This window comes from Motacilla alba, chromosome 19 (genome assembly GCF_015832195.1).
Source record: "Motacilla alba alba isolate MOTALB_02 chromosome 19, Motacilla_alba_V1.0_pri, whole genome shotgun sequence".
NCBI lineage: Eukaryota > Metazoa > Chordata > Aves > Passeriformes > Motacillidae > Motacilla > Motacilla alba.
Window position 1 is genome coordinate 10,274,583 of NC_052034.1, and position 17,958 is coordinate 10,292,540.

At 53.9% G+C, this 17,958-nt stretch overlaps 1 protein-coding gene across 2 annotated transcripts in view; it reads right to left on the reverse strand.

Annotated features, from left to right (window-relative positions):
* The window catches only part of CALN1 (calneuron 1), a 147,262-nt gene extending 129,463 nt beyond the window's left edge, over window positions 1-17,799 (reverse strand). Inside the window, exon 1 of one of the 2 annotated variants that reach the window (XM_038158179.1) lies at window positions 17,274-17,799. The gene's annotated coding sequence lies outside the window, so the exon portion shown is untranslated. Of the gene's footprint in view, window positions 1-15,009; window positions 15,260-17,273 lie in introns of those variants that run through there. The other variant, XM_038158180.1, reaches the window with a different exon arrangement.
* Window positions 17,800-17,958: the final 159 nt, after the last annotated feature.

The following is a 17,958-nucleotide window of genomic DNA, read 5'->3' on the forward strand; positions in this document are numbered from 1 at the left end:
CCCTGGGCCGTGCCCCGGCTGTCCCCTCCCTGCTGTCCCCTCCCTGCTGTCCCCTGCCCATCTGTCACTCGCCAGCTGGCCTCGCTCGCCCTTTTTGTGGAAGGTGAATTGAAAGCAATAATTTCTTTGCCTGCAATTGCACAACACCTCAAGCACCTGAGCTCTGACCCAGCCCTCCAAGGTGTATTATTACTAATTATAATTATTATTAATTATAATTATTGTTATTGCTACCAGCACTGTTATCCCAGCCCTCTGAGGGCATCTTCTTGACAGAGTCCCTATGTTTTGAGCTACCTCTTTTATCTCTGTGATTTGCAACACCTCCTCTGAGATCTGAGCTCCACTCTTTGGGTAATACAAACTTGGAGATGACTTTCAGTACGAATTTTCTCCTTGAAAAGAAATTTTCTTCTTGCTCCTCTTCCTAAATGTGAACCTTGCACTTTACCCTGCCAGCCAGCCACTTAATGCCAGTAAGAAATGGACTTTCCTTTTCCCTAGATAATGACTGATCTTGCGGATTGGATAATGAAATAAGTAATGTCATTAGCAGCCCATTAATCAGTGGTGAGCAGTGAATAACACCGAGTGCAGGCTCTTAACTGCTCCTGAAGGACAGGGAAAGGGGAACTGGGCAGGAATGGGGAAACCACCCAAAATCCAGTCCCCTGCTTCCCATGTTTGTTTTATACTGCCGACTGGCTAACAGTCAATTCCTTGCCTGGGGCATCCAGCCTTGTGATAGCCTGTCCCGGTGAGGTGTCTGTGCTCAGGAGAGTCCCCGCACATCCTAAATCCTGCTGAATTTCACACTTAGCTGGCAGTCACTTCTTTCATTTCTGTCCCTGCCTCGTGCAGGATGTGAAAAAAGAGGGAGGAATCCAGGAGGGCCCTTCCCTGCAATGCCACTGACGGTGGTGGCGGAACACGGCCACAGCCACAGCAGGACCTGTCCCCATCCACAGGACCCGTCCCCAATCTCAGGACCTGTCCCCACGCACAGGACCTGTCCCCAGTCTCAGGACCTGTCCCCATCCACAGGACCTGTCCCCATCCACAGGACCTGTCCCCACGCACAGGACCTGTCCCCATCCACAGGACCTGTCCCCACGCACAGGACCTGTCCCCAGTCTTAGGACCTGTCCCCATCCACAGGACCTGTCCCCACGCACAGGACCTGTCCCCAGTCTCAGGACCTGTCCCCATCCACAGGACCTGTCCCCACGCACAGGACCTGTCCCCATCCACAGGACCTGTCCCCACGCACAGGACCTGTCCCCAGTCTTAGGACCTGTCCCCATCCACAGGACCTGTCCCCACGCACAGGACCTGTCCCCATCCAGAGGACCTGTCCCCACGCACAGGACCTGTCCCCAGTCTCAGGACCTGTCCCCATCCACAGGACCTGTCCCCACGCACAGGACCTGTCCCCAGTCTCAGGACCTGTCCCCACGCACAGGACCTGTCCCCAGTCTCAGGACCTGTCCCCATCCACAGGACCTGTCCCCACGCACAGGACCTGTCCCCAGTCTCAGGACCTGTCCCCATCCACAGGACCTGTCCCCACGCACAGGACCCGTCCAGGTCCCTGGCTGTGTCTGAGCCGCGTTCCTGAGCATTCCAGGCAGGACGAGGGGCTTGCCCCTGTCCTGCCAGCAGGTGAGAAACAGGAGATGCTGGAGCAGATCAGAAATGAAATCTGAGCAGAGTCACCCCGGGGGAGAGCAGCTCCTCCTGGAGCGTGGCTGTCCCGTGCCTCTGCTTTCTGTCTCGCTCTGTTATCTCCACCCACAGAGAACTGGGCACCCCTGGGCCCGGCTCTCCAATGCCCATGCAGACACGGCTCTCCCAAGGCTCAGCTGCTCCCGAGCAGCTGCTGACAGCTCCCCTCCATCTTCCAATCCCAGACCACTGAGCTTGGAAAAGATCTCCAGGATGAAGTCCCAGCTGTGCCAAATCCCCACCTTCTCCCCAGCCCAGAGCACTGACTGCCACATCCAGGCCTTCCTTGGAGATCTCCAAACTTCCCTGGGCAGCCCCTGGCAGTGCTTGACCACCCTTTCCATGGGGAAATTCCTGCTGATGTCCACCCTGATCCTCCCCTGGCCCAGCCTGAGGCCGTTCCCTCTCCTCCTGTCCCTGTTCCCTGGAGCACAGCCCGACCCCCCCGGCTGTCCCCTCCTGTCAGGAGTTGTGCAGAGCCACAAGGGCCCCCCTGAGCCTCCTTTTCTCCAGGCTGAGCCCCTTCCAGCTCCCTCAGCTGCTCCTGGGGCTCCAGACCCTCCCCAGCTCCCTTTCCGTCCCTGGACATGCTCCAGCCCCCCCAGTGTCTTCCTTGGAGCAGCCCAGAACAGGACACAGGACTGGAGGTGCCTCATCCTCGAGGTGTGGCCTCAATCTTTATGCCAAGTGCCAGGGCAGGGATTTTAGGAGGCGTTCCATCATGGGTAAACACCATCCTGAACTGCTGAGAACCTTTCCGCAGAAGTGCTCACTCTGGGAGAGAGGAAGATCACGAACAACAACACTAAAAATAAAAATTATAAAAGAGAAGACTGAATGAGACCCTTTTTAACCCCCTCCCTAAGACACCTTCTCTGTCCTCACCTGCAGCCTATCTCACAGCACCCCAGTGAGGCTGGGAACACCTCGGTGGCCGCTGTGTCCCTGAAAGGGTTAATTGGGAAGGCATTTTCCGCCCAGCCCCCTCGCTGGCCCGGCACTGCGAGCTCCTGGCCCTGCATTCCCTCTCTCCTTGTCGCTCTCTGCCAGGGGAAGGAGCCAGCGCCGACGGTGACTCACGGAGCCGCGCTCATCCCGGTACATCCCCGTTTGGTGACACTTGTCACCAAAATGTGCTGCTGGGGAGAGGCAGGAGGGGCACAAACACGGGCACGGTTCAAAGGTGGGGCTCGTCCAAAGCGGGTGACACCGCTTTCTTTTCTCTGATAATCAGTTCTGCTCAGAAGAGGAGACCCAGCTCCAAGGGAAAAGAAGGGTCCTCACATCACTTCTTCCATCAGGCTGACACCTCTTCATCTCGGGGAATTTAACATCTGTTACATAATTCAGGGAACATGTGGTTATTTTCCAGGCTTATTAATAGCCCAAACCCACAGCTTAAATGGAAATGAGCAGCTGCTCCAGACTTCACCTCTGGAGAAGGGGCTGGGAGCAGGTACTGGGCGGGGCTGGCTGGGACTCAGGGCTCCCTCACGCAGCAGCTTGGAGTGATGCTCAGACAGCTGCATTCCCACATTCCCCCAGTGCCTCCTTCCTTTCACATCTCATTTTTCTTTCCAGGAGAGGCAGAGGATGGTGGGGAGGGTCACAGATGTGAGAGAGGGTTGGGGAAGTGCAGAGAGGAGGGGAGGGAGACAGTGGATCATTGTACCAGTCGTCCTAAAACACTTCCTTTCACAGGTCACTCAGTCACTTCCAAGATGTCCAACAGGCCTTGCAGGCACTTCCATGGCAGGATTTAATCCTGAATGCCTGAGCTGCCCTCTCACTTGAGGAACAGGCTGAGGGAAGGCCCTTGGCACCTGGACAGCAGGTGCCAAGGGCAGGTTGTCTGTGGCTCTGTTGCTGCGGGGATGGAAGGGCAGTTCCATGAGCACTCCTCTCCATCCTGGAATGATGCATTGGATGCTCCCTGGTGTTTCCAGGTGGGATTTGGGCTGGGCAATAGGTAAAGGTAAGGCTGTAGCTGGGACACAGGTGTGTACAGAATATTCCTGAGACACACAAGCACAGCTCACATCAGGCAAAGGAGAGGCAAAGCCTTCAGCCACCTCCAGCCCATCCAGGAATATATTAATGGATCAAATAAATTATCTTCTCACTCTCTGATGGTCTTAGCAGAACCCAAAGTTCATCTTGATTCAGTCCCAAATCCCTCTGTGGCTTTAATCCAGCACAGAAAACCCAAACCTGACAAACGATGGGGGCTGGGGCAAACCTCCTCCTTTCCTGGCAGTCGATAAAAGCCAGGAAGATCTGCCCAGAAGAAGTGGCGAGGCCACCGGAGCCCAGCGGTGCCTGCAGGGAGGAGGAGGTGGCCCTGGGCAGCTGTGAGGCACTCTGGGTGCAGCCACTCGAGTGGGAGGAGGGCACCTGTGCCCGAGGGGCAGGCAGGGACTGGGCACAGCAGAGAGCAGCGCCGGAGCTTCAGCGCTCCAAGCTCAGGAGCTGCTGCAGCTCCAGCTCCAGGAAATGCCTGAACATCCCTAGGGCAGGGCAGAGCTCACACATCTCATCCCACAGGGAAAAACAGGCAGGAAATTGGGGGTTCCCCCATGTTCAGTGAATATCAGTGATTCACACAGGGCAAACCCCCCCAAAGACACGCTGGGAGCTGGGAGGTGACTCCAGGGCCAGGGAAAAGCCTTGGCTCAAGCCCTTCCTCCAGAAGGAGCAGGGAGCTGCCTCCAGGCACCACATCCCAGCTTCTGCCTCCCTGCTGCACCAAAGCTGAGCCTAGGGACTGCAAATTGCAATTTCCATGTGGTCAGGAACCACAGGACACAGACGGTGCCTGGGAGACCTGGGAAGGGGAGCATGGACAGAGCCTGGAGCTGGGCTGGGATTGGGGTTTATCCAGGAATCTCCAGACTCTGCTGCCTTGGTTGTTCCCAGCCCAGGGATGGAATCAACTCTCCACTCTCCCCACTGGAGAGCTTCTCATGCAAACTAAAATGATCTGGTAAAAACAAAATTAAGTGAACAATTCCTCTAAATCTGAAATCACCAAATCCAAACTGCTTCTGCTGCTCCCAAACTGCTTCCTGACCCAAACCAGAAGGGACCATTTTGGCAGAGGAAAAGAGCTGTCAACTTCAGCAGAGTTTGACTCAAACTTTCTCTTTTTTTCCCTCCCTGTAGACACCTTTTTCATCCCTACCCAGATGAAAGTTCACTCATTTTTACTTTTACAGGCATATTTTCCCTGTTCACCAAGCCATGCTTATCTGACCTCCTGGATCTGTAACAATAATTTCTTATTCCTTCTCCTGTACCTGCGCTGATCCGCTTAGCTTTGCTGGAAGGATCTGGACAAAAATACTATTTTTGACATCCTGGAATTCTTTTACAGAATCTTCCATTCCAGCTGCTATTTTTTGCCTACATATCCTGCTTCCAAAATCTGCAGGGTGGCAGTTCTGGGGTCAATTTGACTTAAACAATTCAGTTTATTAGCACAAATACAGAGCCACAGGATATTAGGAAAAGAGTGTGCTGAGTACCTATAAGCTCTTGGAAATGTAGAAATCATCCAATTATGTCTGTTACCCAACAAGGGCTTCACACACTGCTCACAGTCTTCAGAAAAAGCAACTGGCAACGTCAGAAAAATTATAAATTGACAATTCTGAGTGATTGACCTCCTGTTCCTATTGTGCGTTTGCCATGGAATGAAAGAAAAACAGGAAAGAGTCTTGCCAAGGTATGGGGAAGAAAAAAACAACAACAAAAATGAATGAGATTTTGTTGGCAGAACTTGCAAATTATTCCTGCTCCCTTTCACCCAACTTCCGTCACATAATTGCTATGTGCTGCAGCAAATTCCCTGGAAATGCTTCTGCTGTGAGGATGGAAGCACCAGTTTGTGCAGAGCAAGAGGCTCCTGTCCTCAAAGCCCCAGCCGGGAATGAAGCACGAGCAGAAGAACCAAAGAGGAACAGAGTTTAGGTCCAACCAGGCAGGTCTGGCTCTAAGCCAGGCTCCAGTAGGTGTTTGAGAGCATGGCCAGGGCTGGAGAGCAGGGAAATCAGTGTGGAATGGCAGAGCTGCTCTGGAATGGCAGAGCTGCTCTGGAATGGCAGAACTTCCCTGTGGAATGGCAGAGCTGCTCTGGAATGGCAGAACTTCCCTGCGGAATGGCAGAGCTGCTCTGGAATGGCAGAGCTGCATTGAGTCAGAGTTACAGCCTCTGGGCCAAGGGAGGTGCAAACCAGACTTTGGGCTCTCAGAGATGTCCAGAGATGCTGAAACTCAAGCAGGGCTTCAGCAGCAGTGTGAGGGCACGGATGTGCTCAGCCAGCCAAGGAGGCCTCTTCCATCCCACCTCCACATCCTGCTCCTGGCTGCAGCACCAGCTTCTGGAAATTCCAGCAGGGAAGCCAAACTCCCCCCCAACCCACGCTACCACTGCTCATGGTGGCACTGACCCAGCAGGAAATATTCCAGCCTGGAGTGTCAGCTCAGAAGGGACAGAGGGGATCTGCTCCATGGTGGGAATGACCAAAGCAGTGCCCTAGGGTGGCCCCAGAGCAGTGAGAGCTCTCCTCAAGGATTCCAGCAGGCTCTGAACTCCAGAGCTGAGTGCTGGTGACACTCGGGGGAAAAGGGAGAAATTCCATTGGAGCTCTACCCAAAAAGCTCGGTCAGGAGCAGATGAAAACAAAGCAGCCAGAAGACAGGGTGGGAACAAAGGTACAGGCAGGAGGCTGGGCTGGAATGGTCTTCATGGACAGGGTGTGGGTGGGACCCAGGTGAGGACACTCAGGGCATCACAGAATCATGGAATATCCTGAGCTGGAAGGGACCCCCTAGGATCATCCAGTCCAGCCCCTGGCCCTGCACAGACACCCCAACAATCCCAGCCTGGGCATCCCTGGCAGCTCCTGGAGCTCTGGTAGCCTCGGGGCTGTGCCCTTTCCCTGGGCAGTGCCCAGCACCCTCTGGGGGAAGAGCCTTTCCTGAAATCCATCCTGAGCCTGCCCTGGCCCAGCTCCAGCCGTTCCCTCAGGTCCTGTCCCTGCCACACAGAGCAGAGATCAGTGTCTGCCCCTCCTTTGCCCCTCATGAGGATGATGGAACTGTGATGAGTCTCCCCCCAGTCTCCTCAGCTCCAGCTAAACATTCCAGCGCCCTCAGTGCTTCTCTTCCCCTCAAGGCCACTCACTTTCTTCATGACCTCCTTTGGATGCTTCCTAATGGATTCGTGGCTTTCCTACATTGTGGTGCCCCAAACTTCACCCAACATTTGAGATGAGGCTGGGCCAGCCCAGAGCAGAGCAGGACAATCCCTCCCTGGTGGCACTGGTGGCCCCAGGACAGGGTCACTGCCCCCAGGGCTCTTACAGCACCAAGGCTTGATCCCAGCCTTTGGAAACTTGGGAAGCACTGGGATCCAGACAGTGAATACCTAAAAGCTTGTCAGCTGTCCTGGCATCTCAGAGTGCTCCTCTGGAAGTGGCCCTGTGCTACAGAACCACATTTATGGAATCTCTGAGGTTGGACAGAACTCCAAGCCCACCATGCCTCAGCCCAGAGCACGAGTGCCAGGTGATTTCAATGATCCAGGGCTGTTACAGCACAAAGCTCTTGGTGCTCCTTAGGAAATCAGGAACTCCTCTTCCTGGCTCAGGAAAGCAACGGTAGGGATTTGTCAGAAAAAGGGACACAGTCTCTGCACCTCGGTGTGTGCTCTGTGCCACTGACTGAAGTCACTGCACTTGAATTTACATGTTTTTCTTAACCAGGACTTGCTTGGCAGCTCTTGAGATTTCAAAAATAACTTTTCCTATGCTGCTGTTGTTCTTCAGCAGAACTTCGAGCTATTGCTTATCAAAAGGGGCCTCATTTCCCCAAATTAAATAAATACTCCATAAAGCACGGGACATATAAATTAGTCCAATGTGCTTTCAAACATTCTGGGGTTTTGGTAAACAAAATCTATTCTGTGTTTAAACTCTGCAGCTTTACCTCATGCAATATCACTGTGCAAAAGTTTAAATTTTATTATATAGCTTATTAACTGTGCTCTCATGTGTCCTCCCCTTTTTCTCCTGTTCTACTTATTTACTTTGAAATAAAAGCCAATGACAGCTCATACAGCACTGCAATTTTCCTCAGAATTCTTCTGCAAGCTGCTAGCAAAACATATTTAAGGTTGACCCCGACAATCATTCTCATTTTCCTTCAAACATTTCAATTATTACTTAATTTAGGACTACTTGAATAGTCCTGCCACTTCTCATTTGACCACTGTCACAGCAATGCAGGAGTGACTTCAAAATGAAAGGGGTTTGAAATGGATGAGTGGTGATGGTTATGATTTCACTCAATATTGGTGGGGCCAAATTTCAATTCTGGAGTCAGTCCTGGGCCCCTCACTCCAGGAAAGACATTGAGGGGCTGGAGCGTGCCCAGGGAAGGGAACGGAGCTGGGGAGGGTCTGGAGCCCCAGGAGCAGCTGAGGGAGCTGGGAAGGGGCTCAGCCTGGAGAAAAGGAGGCTCAGGGGGGCCCTTGTGGCTCTGCACAGCTCCTGACAGGAGGGGACAGCCGGGGGGGTCGGGCTCTGCTCCCAGGGAACAGGGACAGGAGGAGAGGGAACGGCCTCAGGCTGGGCCAGGGGAGCCTCAGGGTGGACATTGGGGAAATTTCTTCATGGAAAGGTGGTCAAGCCCTGGCACAGCTGCCAGGGAGGAGGAGGTGGCCCTGGGCAGCTGTGAGGCACTCTGGGTGCAGCCACTCGAGTGGGAGGAGGGCACCTGTGCCCGAGGGGCAGGCAGGGACTGGGCACAGCAGAGAGCAGCGCCGGAGCTTCAGCGCTCCAAGCTCAGGAGCTGCTGCAGCTCCAGCTCCAGGAAATGCCTGAACATCCCTAGGGCAGGGCAGAGCTCACACATCTCATCCCACAGGGAAAAACAGGCAGGAAATTGGGGGTTCCCCCATGTTCAGTGAATATCAGTGATTCACACAGGGCAAACCCCCCCAAAGACACGCTGGGAGCTGGGAGGTGACTCCAGGGCCAGGGAAAAGCCTTGGCTCAAGCCCTTCCTCCAGAAGGAGCAGGGAGCTGCCTCCAGGCACCACATCCCAGCTTCTGCCTCCCTGCTGGATCCCCTGCCCTGGGGGTTTAACCCGCGTGGGTATGTGGCACTTGGGGACATGGGGCAGTGCTGGCCTTGGCAGTGCTGGGGTGCAATAAAGAACTCTTGGATGGAAAAACATCAACTCTGGAAGCAGAAAACAAACTCTGTTTGGCTCTGAGATGGCCAGGAGTAATCCAAGGTGTCAGAATTGCTCCTATAACTGCAAATATAAATACACCATATATATATATGTTCACACCTGACTCTCTCTCTCTCTGTATATATATATGTCTTGTGGTAAATACATACATTTTTTGTTAATTATAAAAAGGTATAAATGTAGAAATACAGAATATACTGATTGTTATATAATTAAAAATTATATAACTTATTAAAAATTGAGAATATGCTTGAATAGAAATAAAAAAGGAGAAGTTAAAAGATTAAAATAACTGCTTTACACTCTCTGTTGCAAACCTGGAATAATCACAGACTGCCAAACCAACCAGAGGTAAAAGGAAAAATAGTTGTGCAGCAACGCAGCAGAATCAAAAGGCACTGCTCAAAGTGTATCCAGCGAGGAAAGAGACCCCTGGGTGTGACAAACTGCTCCGACAGGAGCAGGGGGGTGGCCAAAAAGGGCTCTGAACAACAACTCCCTGAAGAGGGGACACCACAGTCTGGTCAGAAGCAGGAGGGGAAGGAATTCTGGCAGGGGGGTGTGGGTGAGCACCCAGCACAGCTCAGGAGTGGCTGAAAGGGCCAGTGAATTGTTTGCATTCCTTTTCTTTCCCGAGGAGATTGGAAAAGGAGGCAGAAACAAAGATAAACAGTCAGTTTTCATAATGGAAACAACTTCCCACTGCAGCCCCAGGGAGCCCTGCAAAATAGACCCACTCAGTGACTGGGAAAGTACCTGGGGATTGGAGGTGTGTGAGTGCAATGACAGCTTTCCTTGACGGCACGGAGTCGAGCAGGATCAGCAAACCCTGAACTGGTGCAACAGCTGCACAAAAATCTTACAGAATCCAGCATCTGAGTTCTAAAGAGCTGAACTGCAGTGCCAAATCCTGCTCAGGAGAAAAGACCCCATGGTCTCCCTACCAAATGCTGAGCTCTGGACTCAGCCCTGCTGGCCAGGAAGGAGTCACTGGGGGGATGTGGAAGCTGCTTTGGAAAGAGCCACAGGAAAATCCAATGTGAGAGATTTCTGTCAGAGAAACAGAGCAAACTGGAGCTGTGCTGCTGTCTGGCTCTGCTGTGCACCTGCAGGATGAACAAATCCCTGCTCAGAGCGCTCGGGGAGGGAGATAACAGAACGAGGAAGGGTGAGAGGGGGAAAGGAGCTTGGACAGAGGCAGAGAGAGAATTCTGCACAGAAATAGATTGACAAGTCAGGGCTCTTCAGTCTGGCAAAGAGATGCTTGAAAGGGATGTAGGAAACACTTATTAAACCAGAGTTTTATCACATCCTCAACATCACGGAGCAAAGGCAATAGAGAACAAACACTTGCTGTTTCTCACAGCACCAGACCCAAGAGATACACAAGGAAATTACCAAGATATGGTTACAAAAAAAGAAAAAGGCAGAGGAAGTGTTTTTGCAAATAGTGCCCAATTATGTTGTTGAATTTTTCCTGGAAGACATCAAGTGCTCAAAAGAGGAATAAAATAATGCATTGGGAGTGACAGACAGCCTTCAGCTCAGGAAGTTTTCAGCAGGGGTTGAGAGGAGCTGGGAAGCTGGAGGAGGAATGGGCTGCACTTGCCCTTCTTCACGAGATGAGGTAAGAGGGGAATTTGTCCTCACTAGAGAGAGAATCCCAAGGATGGAGCTCCAATACCAATGCCCTGAGTCTCTGTGGCTTTTTTCCTACTGCCAAAAAAGCAAGTATTTCCTCCTGGAGCTGCTGGACACTGAGCTGCAAGACATGTTCCAGCAATTTTATGTGGATCACAGTTCGGACATAAAGTGTTTAACTAATGGTCAGGAAGAATCCCAGTGAATCATCATTGGTCACCCTGTGCTTTGCACAGAGCAGGTTCTCTTCATAACTCACACTCTTAAACTCAGCTAATCTGTTCTTTCAAACCCTTTAGGGTGGATCTCAGGCATGGCACCACCAAAACCAAGTAGCTTTAAGGGACTTTGATGAGCTTGCCTTGGTTGGTGGCCTGAGGGGTGGCAGGGAGGGAGGAGGGAAGGCACCTGGCAGACTCTGGTGTCTCCAGGTCCCAAAGGCAGTTCTGGGCTCTGCTGTCGGACCAGAGCCGGCTGTGCTGTACAAACCCCCGTGCAAAGGATGCTCTCCATCCCACACTGCTCTGCAGCCCTGCCTGGGGCTGGAGTTCAGCACCAGGGGCTGCCAGGTCTGGGCTCCCCTCACACCTCCCCCTCTCACTCTGTCATTAATTTTATAAACAAACCTTATTTTGGTGTTTTCTCTCCAGAGGCACATGAGAACACACGAAGGGCATGCCCACAGGGGACAGTCCTCAGGACAAGGACAGGGCCATGAGGAACCTTGTGTTTCCTTACAACCCTACTGCAAACTTTCTCTAGAATCTCTTGGAAAGCCCAGGAAACCTCCCCAGCCTCTCCCTCTCCTTCCCTTCCTGTCCCTTGTGCCTGCAGCTCCCATGGTCACCCCTTCCCTGCCCTCTGTCTGTCAGAGGCCAAAGTCAGTCCAGGCAATCCCCTCTGGCTTTGGGCTCCAGGCTCACAGAGCTGCTGAGCCACAGCAGCAGCACAAGGATGCCCCCGGTGCCCCTGGGTGGGACCAGGGTCCCCCCTGTGCCCCCGAGGCCTCAGGCACCCCTGTTCCCCTGTCCATGGATGTTCATGGACACAGCAGCTCCTCTCACCCAGCCTGCACCTCCAGACAAGCATCACTCTTCCAGCTTGTTTTTATGGACTGTCCAAACTGCCTGGATCTCCTTTCCCACTGAGCATTCATCAGGAACTTGGAACAGCTGTGGGCTCCATGGGGTGGGAGCAGTGGGACTCCTGCTGTGCCAGGGTGCAGCTGAATGGGGTCCTGCCCCCTCAGGCTTTTCTCTGGTGGTTTTTTTTTTTTTTTGTTTTGGGTTTTTGTTTTTGGGGTTTTTTTGGTTTTTTTTGTTTTGTTTTGTTTTGGGTTTTTTTTTTTTTTTTGGATTAATCCCACTGGTGTTATTTGCATTACAACAGCTCTGGGATCTGCACCTTTTGTTCCAGAAAATGGGATTTTGCATGTGAACTCATTGAGAGGAACTTACCAAACCAACACAGCTCTGCATGGACTGGGGTGCCAAGGTGCAGTGCCACCCAACAGAAGCTGCTTGGCACTGTCACAGCTCCACTGTGACAGGAGTTAACACGTGTAACAGCCACACTTCATAACACCCTCTTATCCATCACCATGACAGAGGAACTTTGCCCTTCCCAGGAGCTACCATTGACATCGAACCCTGCCCAAGCTGACACTTTGCCAGAGGGTCAGGGAGGGATCCTGCCCCACGCCCAGCCCTGGGGGCACCTCTGGGGTGCTGTGTCCAGCTCAGGATCCTCAGCACAGCAGGGACAGGAGCTCCTGGAGCGGGGCCAGCTCAGGCTGGGAGGATGAGGAGGGCCTGGAGCATCTCTGTGCCCAGGAAAGGCTGAGGGAGCTGGAGCTGCTCAGGCTGGAGAGGAGCCCCAGCTGAGAAGGGCCCTCAGCCCTGGGTGTCCCTGGGTGTCCCTGTCTGTCCCTGGGTGTCCCTGTCTGTCCCTGGGTGTCCCTGTGTGCAGGGAGGGGCAGAGCAGGGCCCAGGCTCTGCTCCAGGCCCAGCAGTGGCACCAGAGCCACGGGCAGGGCCTGAGCCCAACGAGTGCCCCTGCACAGGAGGCAGAACTTCTGCCCTGGGCAGTGCCCAGCCCTGAACAGGCTGCCCAGGGAGGGGCTGGAGTCTCTCTCAGCGGGGATCCTGCAGAGCCCTCTGCACACAATCCTGTGCCCTGGGCTCTGGGATGGCCCTGCCTGAGCAGGGAGGTGGCACCAGTGACCCTCTGGGCTCCCTTCCAGCCCGGCCCAGCCTGGGATTCCAGGATTCTGTGACACTCTCCTGCTGTCTCCTGCATAGCCCCAGGCCTGGAGCCAGCTGAGGTGTCAGGGGGGTTGCAGATCATTACAAGCCACAAACATCCCCGGGGCAGCCAGGCCGGGTGACTCCTCCGCTACAGCAGCAGCTCCTTGCTCTTAAGAACCAGCAGCTTTCTTGTGCTTAACCCCTGGGAGACCTTCCCTCTTCCCAAATTAATCCCTTCCCTGCTCTGTAGGCTGCTTTGCCACAGTGGATTTAAGAGGCAGCAAAAATAAAAGCACACTCTGAATAGGTTCCTGTTTCATTTGCAGCTCTGGGGGTGCCAGCCCCTTCCTGCCTTTGCTCCCGCAGTGGAGCCTCCGGGAGAAACCTTTCCAAAATCAGCAGGGGCCTCCTGCCAGCTCCCAGGGAAGCATCCGCAGCTCCTGAGGGTTTATTAATCCCCGCTGAAACAGTGCCTGAGGCTCCCAGAGCACTTGGGCTGGTCTCAGACTAGAGTCCAGGCTTTGGCTGGAGCCAGGGCAACCCAGAGTCAGTCAATTCTGAGCACCAGAGGATTTAAAGGGTGAAACCTGCATCATACCAGGCAACATCTGTACATTACTTTCTTGAAACTCTGCTCTCAAGGGTCCCCAGGGCTCCCAACACAATTTAACTCTATTTAAAGACCAGCCTCCAGCAGACATGGATTTCTGGCAGTCTCTGGGTGACCATGGAACACAAGGTTTGCATTGTCTGGGCAGCCTCTCACCTCCTTCCATTCACGTGGGGCTTAAAATAATGCACTGGGAGTGGCTTCTGCTCAAAAGGCTAAAACATGTCCTGAAGGAGGGGGAAAAAAGGGTAAAAATACCACAGAAGACAAGAGCAGAGTGTGAGGTGGATGAAACTGCTCTGAAAGGCCACCCAAGATGACCACAGCAGATGACCATGATCAGGATGATCCATCCCTGCAGGTCCATGTCTGGATCCTGCCATCCCTTGGCAGTGGCTCTGCCACCACCAGCCTGACACAGCGTGCTGGTGTCTGTCCCTCAAGCATTTCCCTCAATAACCATGCAATTTCACTCATACGCTGCGTTTTTACCACTTCAGACTTCTCTAGACTGCTTTTAATTTATCAGACTAATTCCAACTGCAATACCCTGCCAGTGATGGAGAATGGGCTTGACAAACATCCCTTGCTCTAAATAGAAGAATCTATTAGATTCTAGCAGCTCCAAGTAGTAAATTTAGGTTTTATCTCTGCCAGATCCATATTGGTCCCTTCCTGCTCCAGACACCCTGCTGGGTTCCTTTTGTTTAAAGGTGACTGGCAAAGGGAAAGCAGAAATCAGAGCTCTGCCTTCTGTGCCTGAGCTCTTTCCACTCTACAGTCAAGGAGGCAGGGAAGGTTATTGCCAACAATAAAAATAGAATTATTTTTCTGCCTTTTTCTCAGAAATTCAGCTCTAGTTTGGAGCAGGGAAATCTCAGCTGGTTGGAGATGGACACACAGGGCAAGATGGAGCAAAAGGCCTAGTGGGACCTTTCAACTCAGCCCTTTGCACCACCTGGGGATGCTCCCTGGTGATGCTATCAAGGAGCCTGGGGAAGGAAAGGGCTCTGGGGCTGCTCAGAACCTGTCCCACAGAGTCCAGCCTGTCCCTGGGGAATGCTGGGGACACATGCTCTGCCACACTTGCTCAGGGCCTGCCGCTCAATCAGGGTTTAAATTCACCCTTCCCACCTTCATTGGCCTCAGTGGCCACCTCCAACACCTGCCCGGATGGGGAGGGACAGGCTTGGCACTCCTCACCATTCCTGGGTGAAGAAAAGGGGGGAAATGCCAAGGAGGCCTTTTCATCCCCACAAAGAGGAGTTCAAACTCAAGTATCTCCCTTTAGAAAAGAAACCCTAGTGCAGATCAACTTTAGTGAGCGATAGATTCCAGGTGAGCAATTCCCTGTGCGTGCCTGCCAACCCTCCCAACACCTGGGTTCAGGAGTGACTGAAACCCTGCCCTCTGAATTCAATTACAGAGCACAAAACACCGGATCACACTAATTGCTGACCTCAAAAATATCCCCTCACCTCCCTTCTTAATCTCAGTGTTCCCAAAAGGAAATGGAAAAGCCAAACCTGGGCACCCAGCCCTTCCCCTGGCAGCGCGCTGCTCCTCCCGTGCTCAGGCATCCAGAGGGACACAGATCCAGGCTCAGGCAGCACAGGAGGCTCGGGACGGAGGTGGGAGCTGCTATGAAAGCTCCATCCTCCCACTGGGAGCAGCTCCCTTCCCTGCCGCTCTCCCTGGATCCCAGGCTCTGCTGTGTCTCCAGGCTGCTCTTGGGAGAGCTGGAGATACGAAGGGCTGGGCCCGGGAATGATCCGTCCGTGCCAGGACGCATTCCCTGAGAGTCAGCAAAACTTTTCAGCCCTTCAATTCATTCTATTATTTCTGCTGATGGCACTATAAATAATTACTCCCCACCCTCCGTGTGCTTGAGCTGCTTTGCTGAAAAAAGATGCACATTTTGTTCATCTTTCAACACGCTGCCTGTGTTTTTTGGTGGTTTGCAAATCCTGCTCGGTGTTCTCCAGCTCTGCAGGATGAAGGGAACAGGTTCCAGGGGCCTCACCCGAGAAGAGCTTGCCTGTAGCCCCGCTCAGACCACGGGAACAGGGCTTCTTAACGTTCAGGCACTTTCAGGTTTCCTTGCCAGTTCATTTTCTTCCCTTGGAGCTGGGAACAATGGAGCCATTATCCCACCTCTCCTTCCTAATGTCGCCAAAGTCACAGACGGCTAAAGCACTACCAAGGGGTGGGAACTGCTGAGGAAAGCAGGGAAAACCAATGATCCCAAAGCCCTGGGGTGCCCAGCATCCCTCTGCCTGCACTGCCCCGCACTCACTCCATGAATTCAGCACGGAGCCATGCCATGGATTTCCCTCTGTCTTGGCACCTCTGCTTTTCCTTGCAGACTTTGTGCCTCCTCCTCTCCAAGTTTCACTCCTTCACTGCTCAAGGCAGTGTTTTGTTGCCCACAAACCAGCTGATCCCTGCAGGTGCTCCTGCTCAGATGCTCATTCTCTGACCCACGGCTCTGCTCTCCCTGCTCACTTCCCAGTTCCCCGTCCCGTCTCTCCCTCCTTGATGGCAAACATGGTTGGTGAGGAGAAAAACCCCATTTTCCTGACCCAGCTGTGCATCCCCACAGTCCTGTGGGCTTTGGGCCATGCTGAGCTCACAGGATTCCCTCCCCAAGCCCTCCACCCTGGGAGCTGAAGACGAGGCAGAGTTTTTCCCGGTGGATTAAGAAAAGCGGGATTTTTTTTTGCTGTGCTAACACCTCGACATGCAGAACATAAACAGCTCCTCTCCTGATTTCCTGAGAGGTGGCCACCATCGTGCACTTCTCAAGGAGATTAGTGGCTGCTTTTCCAATCCTATTTCAAGCCTCGAGGAGGCTGCTATTTGTCAAAAGTGTTATTAACCTCCAATAGGCACCAGGATAAATGTTTGCTGGCACAGCCTCTCTCCCTTCAGGATTCATGCAGGAGAGAGGTTCCCAGGGACCCAGCCTCACCTGGGACTTGGCTGCAAGGACTCAAACAGGCTCTCATTACGGGCAGGGCACCTTAAGGATGCACCCACCTGAAACGGGGATGAAGGAACGACAATCCATAATTTAAGGAAAAAAGCCACGTTGCGTGGAAAAATAAACAGAGAGTCACTCGGTTAAGGAGGAGGGGGGAGAGGAAAATCACTGGCTGAGTGGGGCAGTTCACAGTTAAATATCCTCTAGGCACAGGGCTCCTGCTGAAAGGCGATGTATCAGCCCAGCGAAGGCTGGGGTGGGTGACAGCGCTAGGGAGAGGAGACTCCGGCGTGCAAACAACGCTGTCGTTCTCAATAACCCGGGATTCGCTCCGCGAGGCTCTCCAGAACTGCTCTGCATTGCGAGTGCAATGCGCATGGAAGGATGTGGCAAAACTCCCCTAACCTGGGAGAGACGGGGGACGGAGAGGAGCCGAGCGGCGGCAGCGCGGCGGGGACCAACTTCTGCCGTGATTTATGGGCCAGGCATCCCAACTTAGCTTCTGCTGAGCGGAAGCTCCGGGATTTAAGCAGCGAGGGGAAAAAAGCCACAACTCTGGGTCATGCACTCAATTATTTACAAGGGAGGGAGGGGAGAGGGACGGGAGCGGAGGTGGCAGGACAGGCAGCCCCGGGCCCCAGGTGCGCGGTGGGAGGGCTTCTCCTGCCACCGGCCCCGCGTGAGCCACGGCCACGCGTTAGACTTTCTCCCCGGCAAAGGAAAACACATGGGAAAAGCAGGGGGATCTCCCAGCTGCCAGCCGGGAGCGGGGAGAAGCCGTGCCCACAGCCCCGTCCCTCCGCGTACCTCCAGCCGCCGGTGCCCGGTGAGCCGCGGAGCCCGTCCATGCCGCGCCGGAGACAGAGCCCGAGGTGTCCTGGGGAAGCGCGGGCGGCTGCCGTGACTTGGGAATACAGAATATGGTACAAGCTTTAATTAAAAGAGTCTGAAGGCTCTCTCCTGCTCGCTCGTCCTTTTTTCGCAGTACCGGATCGGATTTAAAGGGCTAGAACCCCAATTTGGCACTGCTGCTGCCCCCGGAGCGCCGCGCTGCCGCCCGGGCCTGCCAGTGCCAGCATCCTCCTGCCTCCCGTCGGGGGCATCCTGGCAGCCCGCGGGGCCGGATCCGGCAGCACCGGGAGCTGCGCTGGCAGCAGGAGCAGCAAGCTGGAAATCAAGGCTTGCTCCAGCAGGCACGGTGCGTGGCGAGAGGGGATCCCACAGGCAGCGGGGTGGGCGAGGACAGCCCGAGCACTCCTGAGGGTGCACGGAGCAAAGTTTGTGCTCTACCAGTGCTCCAGAGAAGTGGGAGGTGGAGGATCGTGCCCCTCTGTCCTGGTGATGCCACCACCCTGTGGCAGTGCCCAAAGGCGTTGCCCTCCCAGTGCCAGCCCTGGGTGGAGCGGGGCTGTTGGGAAGGGCTGCGTCACCCAGGGTGGTGGAGAAGGGGAAGGGCTGCGTCACCCCAGCCCGTCTCTGCAAGATGGGGTCC